The following is a 5,472-nucleotide window of genomic DNA, read 5'->3' as shown; positions in this document are numbered from 1 at the left end:
CAAAGGAAGATGAAAGAGGTTAAATCGGCATAAACTTTAGTATATACTTTATATTATAAAATATTACTAATTCCTCAATGTGAACACATACAATGTATGTATATATATATATATATATATATCAATCATAAATAAATCATATATATATTCTGCGTTAAATGAAGAAACCGTGACGAGTGTGTCAATACACATCGGACGTTTATAAACTTAAAATTACAATTATTGTTTACACACACACAATGCTTTGTAAACTAAATATAAACTACACAGACACGTGTACCCTTAGCATAGTTCTCGGGGGATATTGAGCGTGACACAGAGTGTGACAAGGCTGGCCCTTTGAAATACAGGTACAACAGAAACAGGAAGATAGTGTGAGAGAAAGTTGTGGTGAAAGAGTACAGCAGGGTTCGCCACCCCCCTACCGGAGCCTCGTGGAGTTTTAGGTATTTTCGCTCAATAAACACTCACAACACCCGGTCTGGGAATCGAAACCGCGCTCCTACGACCGCGATGCCGCTGCCCTAACCACTGGGCCATTGCGCCTCCACGCAGCCGTACAATGTATGTAGTGAAAGTCAGAGAAAAAAAAAAAGCTCGACAGCAAATGAATACTACTAACTTTAGATACCGTATTTTGGCAGACGACAAGGCTTTTGTGCAATATAACTGACTTGGGACATTAGCTTGGAAAAGACTGATTTAACATTTAAAGAGTCTTAAGAAAGAGAAAGCAAAAATGTCCAGATCAATTACACTGAACTCTTCAACGCAACAGTGAATCTCAACGAGATTGAACCGAATCGCCCTCAAGATAAAATAAGAAAAATAAAAAACAAACAAACAACTAAAACGTTTCAAAGTAGACCAAAATAAAACTTACGACTTAAATACACATGAATTATTCGTACTTGGGAATCTATCAGTTGTTGAAAATTCTTCCTTTTTTCTTTACACCATTCTTCAAGGAAGTTTTTCTCCGCTTCTTGACTATACAGCAAATCATTGATCAACATCCTCCATCATTTTGAGTTTCCTCTTCTCACCGAATAGAATTGATGCAAGCAAAAGCATACAGAAATAAAAACCTTCTCCTATGACGAATGGTGAAGAGAATCTTCGAAAATCTTCGAAAAATTTTATTCAATCGAGCTTTCGTAACTTCTTCTGAATGTTGGTAAATTTCGGCTATCTGGAAGAAAAGAAAATACGTGGAATCTAAAAATTATGGCAGTACAAGAAGTCAGAAGAATATTTATACATTGGCTATTAAAAATTTCATTATTATTGCAATCAAAAAGGCGGTGAACTAACTGAATTATTAGAACATTGGACACAAATGCCTCGTGATATATTTTCCGGCTCTTTGCGTCGTTTTGTTTTCAAATTACAGCAAAGTCAGCTTTTACATTATACATGTATGTGTGTATATATATGTGTATCTATCTATCTATCTATCTATATGAGAGAACAGTTTTATAAACAAACATCGAAGCGTGAAGTGAGTTGGTATTTTCATTTTAGAAATTAAGGAAATATATATATAGGTGAAAGTTGACTTCAATGGAATTTGGAGACAGAACGTAAAATGGCGATTCGTGCACAAATACAAGATGTGCAATGCCTGCCTTGAATACAAACACAGAGAGAGAGAGAGAGAGAGAGAGAGAGAGAGAGAGAGAGAGATAGAGAGAAAGAGAAAGAGAGAAAGAGAGAGAGAGAGACAGAGAGAGAGAGAGATGATTGAATGGAAAATAAAATAAAAATCAGACTTTAATAATAATAATCCTTCATTTTGATGGGAAATAGGCTGCAGAGAGGGTACATATATTCTAATATTCTTTTCTACTCTAGACACAAGGCCCGAAATTTTGAGGGAGGGGGCTAATCGATTAGAGCGAACCCAGTGCGCAACTGTTGAAAGGTAAAGTCGACATCGGCGGAATTTGAACTCAGAACGTAAAGACAAACGAAATACTGCTAGGCATTTCGCCCGGCGTCCTAAGGTTTCTTATCTCTTTATTGCCCACAAGGGGCTAAACATAGAGGGGACAAACAAGGACAGACAAAGGGATTAAGTCGATTACATCGACCCCAGTGCGTAACTGATACTTATCGATCCCGAAAGGATGAAACGCAAAGTCGATATCGGCGGAATTTGAACGCAGAACGTAACGGCAGACGAAACACTGCTAAGCATTTCGCTCGGCGTCCTAACGTTTCTTATTTCTTTATTGCCCACAGGGGGCTAAACATAGAGGGGACAAACAAAGAAAGACAAAGAGATTAAGTCGATTACATCGATCCCCAGTGCGTAACTGGTACTTAATTTATTGACCCCGAAAGGATGAAAGGCAAAGTCGACCTCGGTAGAATTTGAACTCAGAACGTAACGGCAGACGAAATACCGCTAAGCATTTCGCCCAACGTCCTAACGTTTCTGCCAGCTCACCGTCTTCATATGTCCTAATATTATTGTCCAAATATATAGTTTCAATTTTTAACGTGATATGCACTGGCTCAACTAGTTGGAGTTACCTTATACAAAATAAAGTACCAGTTATGTACGGAGGGCGATGGTATCGACTAAGCCGTTTCCTTCAAAATTGCTGGCTTTTTCCCAAAAAGCATTATTATTGCTACCAAAAAAAATTCGAAACGATTATTTAAAAAATATATTAATCTATTATCATTGATATCAATGGCCATTTTAAACAGACAAATACATTTAATAAATCCCTTGAATTATGTTTCCAATTATTTTTGACCGACAATTTCGGTACAAATCAATAACAATCTTAGAAACCAAGTTTATTGGGCGATTTGATAACACATTACTTACTCTTACACAGTCACTGGCACTCGCCCCAATAGGTATCGCTAGTACAGTTTACACTCGACAGAACTTTACACCGATGCACCCATTTATAACACTACATTATATTTGTATCCCCTTGCTGTTATACAAAACGAGTACCGCAGCCCCGGAGTCGGCAAATGACTAAATAACCATCTATTATATATATATATATATATATATATATCTCTCTCGTTGCTATTATGTTAAACTGTCGTATGTCCAAATTTGGCCAAATGGGCTTTTTTCGATATTTGTTTTTGCTTGCAATAGCCGGTTCTTTTGGTCAAACTATCGTATCTCCAGCTGTTTCAGATGCTAAGATATTTAAAATTGTCAAATTGTAGTACAACGGTTTTGCTACGGAATGGTGGAACTAATTTTTCGTCTTCTGAAAAAGTAAGGCTTTGGACTTATGACACTTTTACATAATAGCAACGATATATAATTATATATATATGTGTTTGTGTGTGTGTGTGTGTGTGTGTGCGTATATATTATTTGTGTATGTATATATATATATATATATATGAATAGACGGTTGTTAAAAAAGTAAGACACACACACATATAAAGAAAACTGGCACTCCGTCGATTGCAACGAGTGTTCCAGTTGATTCGAGCTACGGAACATCCTCCTCGTGAAAGTAACCTGCAAGTGACTGAGTAATCCATGGACACGCGTGTTCTTAACGAGATTACCGAGAGGAGATTCAGCGTGACACCGAATATGACAAGGCTGGCTCTTTGAATTACAGATGCAACTCATTTTTGTCAGTGGACAGGAACAATGTGAAGTAAAGTGTTTTGCTCAAGGACGCAATGTGCCGAGGACGGCGATCGAACTCATTGATTTTGCGGTGTTTGTCCTGCGATAACATCTCTCATGGACGTGCCATCTCAGGGCAAACACTAAAGTAACTGGCGAATAGATAATGTGATTAAGTATGACACTAAGGCAGCAAGCTGGTAAACTCGCTTGCGAATCGGACAAGATGCTTAGCGGAATTTCTTCCGGCTCTTTACGTGGTGAGTTCAAATTCTGTAGAAGCCGACTTTGTATTTTATCCTTCGGGTTCGATAAAATGAATATCAGTTGACCATTGGGGTCGACATAATCAACAATTGTATTTAGAAAACATTTTTCAATCCGTGACTGCCCGAGGTGTCACTTGCCAAAAGTGACGCACTGTGCGATCGAACCCAGAATCACGTGGTGGCGAAGCGAACTTCTTAAGCACACGGCAATAGTTGAACCCTCGTGTAGACCTTATCACAAAATGTGTGACATTTCACCTATATTAGAAATCGTTATTTACAAAGACACCATTGCCATCGTCTTCTTCTCAGTTAGTAGAAACGACACAACATCAGTTTAAATAACATATTTATTTTGTGTTGGTCTTGTACGGGTTTTGATTGGCTGTCAGATTTAGTACTTCACTATATGTCGACAATTTCTTCGTGTATTTCTTGTTTAAATTTTTTTTCGCTCTCCATCAGTATTAACTGAATATATTACTAAATTGACTACATTATACGCCATTTTGTATCGAGATCAGCATTATGGTAAAGAAACCGACTCATTGTAATATTTTTGCTTATCAGTCTTACTGTTTCTCTGTTTCTGTCTGTCTGACTCTCTTCTCTCTCTCTCTCTCTCTCATATATATATATATATATATATATATATATATATATATATATATATCCGTTCGTCTAGCAGTCAATTTACCTAACTACCTGTCAACCCATCTAACTGTTTAAATATTTATCTATTTATCTGTCTGGCTGTCTACAGCTTTGCCTCGTGCGCATTGTTAGAAAATTTTTCAATTTCAATAATTACAATACTGGTTTCAAATTTTGGCACAAGGCCAGCAATTTCGGAGGCGGGGTTAAGTCGAATACATCGACCCCTAGAGTTCAACTGGTGCTTATTTTACCGATCCCCAAAAATGACGAAAGGCAAAGTCAGCTTCGGTGGAATTTAATAATAATAATAATAATCGTCTTCGCGATCATCATCATCATCATCATCATCAATATTATTAAGCGTAGTGGATAGGCAGAATTGTTAGAGCTTTGTATGAAATGCCTTGCGGCATTTGTCACAATTCTTAACATTGTGAGTTCAAATCCGGCCGTGATCAACTTTACCTTTCATCCCTACGGGCTCGATTAAATAGAATACCAGTAAAGTACTTGGGTTGATGTACTCGACCAAACTCTTCCTCTTAAAACTGTTGGTCATGTAGCAAACTTTGAGACCATTCTTCTTCTTACTATTATTATTATTATTATTATTATTATTAATTTCTATTTTTCAATTTCTGTTTCTTATTCTTCATCGCCTGTCTGTCTTTTACGTCAGTTACTTTCTTCTCTTTTCTCAACCTCTTCCTGTCACTTCCCCCCTTCCTCCTCCTCCACCTTCTCCAGCATCTTTCGCATTCCACATTCTCCTCGTTTTGTCTTCTTTGTTCTTTGCTCCCCACCTCCCTAACGCCGCTTCTTTTGTCGTACTCGATGTTCTTGTTCTTGTTCTTCCTTCCTTGAATACTCTGTTTCTTCTCTTACTGCCACCTCCAAAGCACCGCTCCACCTTCAAGCATC

General features: G+C 37.5%; 1 long non-coding RNA gene across 1 annotated transcript in view; it reads right to left on the bottom strand.

Moving 5' to 3' along the window:
* LOC106876349 (uncharacterized) overlaps positions 1-5,472 on the bottom strand; it is a 284,852-nt gene that overhangs the window by 51,948 nt on the left and 227,432 nt on the right. The window contains exon 3 of the long non-coding RNA XR_001410236.2: positions 884-1,192. This is a non-coding gene — a long non-coding RNA (uncharacterized LOC106876349). The remainder of the gene's footprint in view (positions 1-883; positions 1,193-5,472) is intronic.

This window comes from Octopus bimaculoides, chromosome 4 (assembly GCF_001194135.2).
Source record: "Octopus bimaculoides isolate UCB-OBI-ISO-001 chromosome 4, ASM119413v2, whole genome shotgun sequence".
In the NCBI taxonomy this organism is placed as follows: domain Eukaryota; kingdom Metazoa; phylum Mollusca; class Cephalopoda; order Octopoda; family Octopodidae; genus Octopus; species Octopus bimaculoides.
This window is presented reverse-complemented; position numbering and strand designations above follow the sequence as displayed.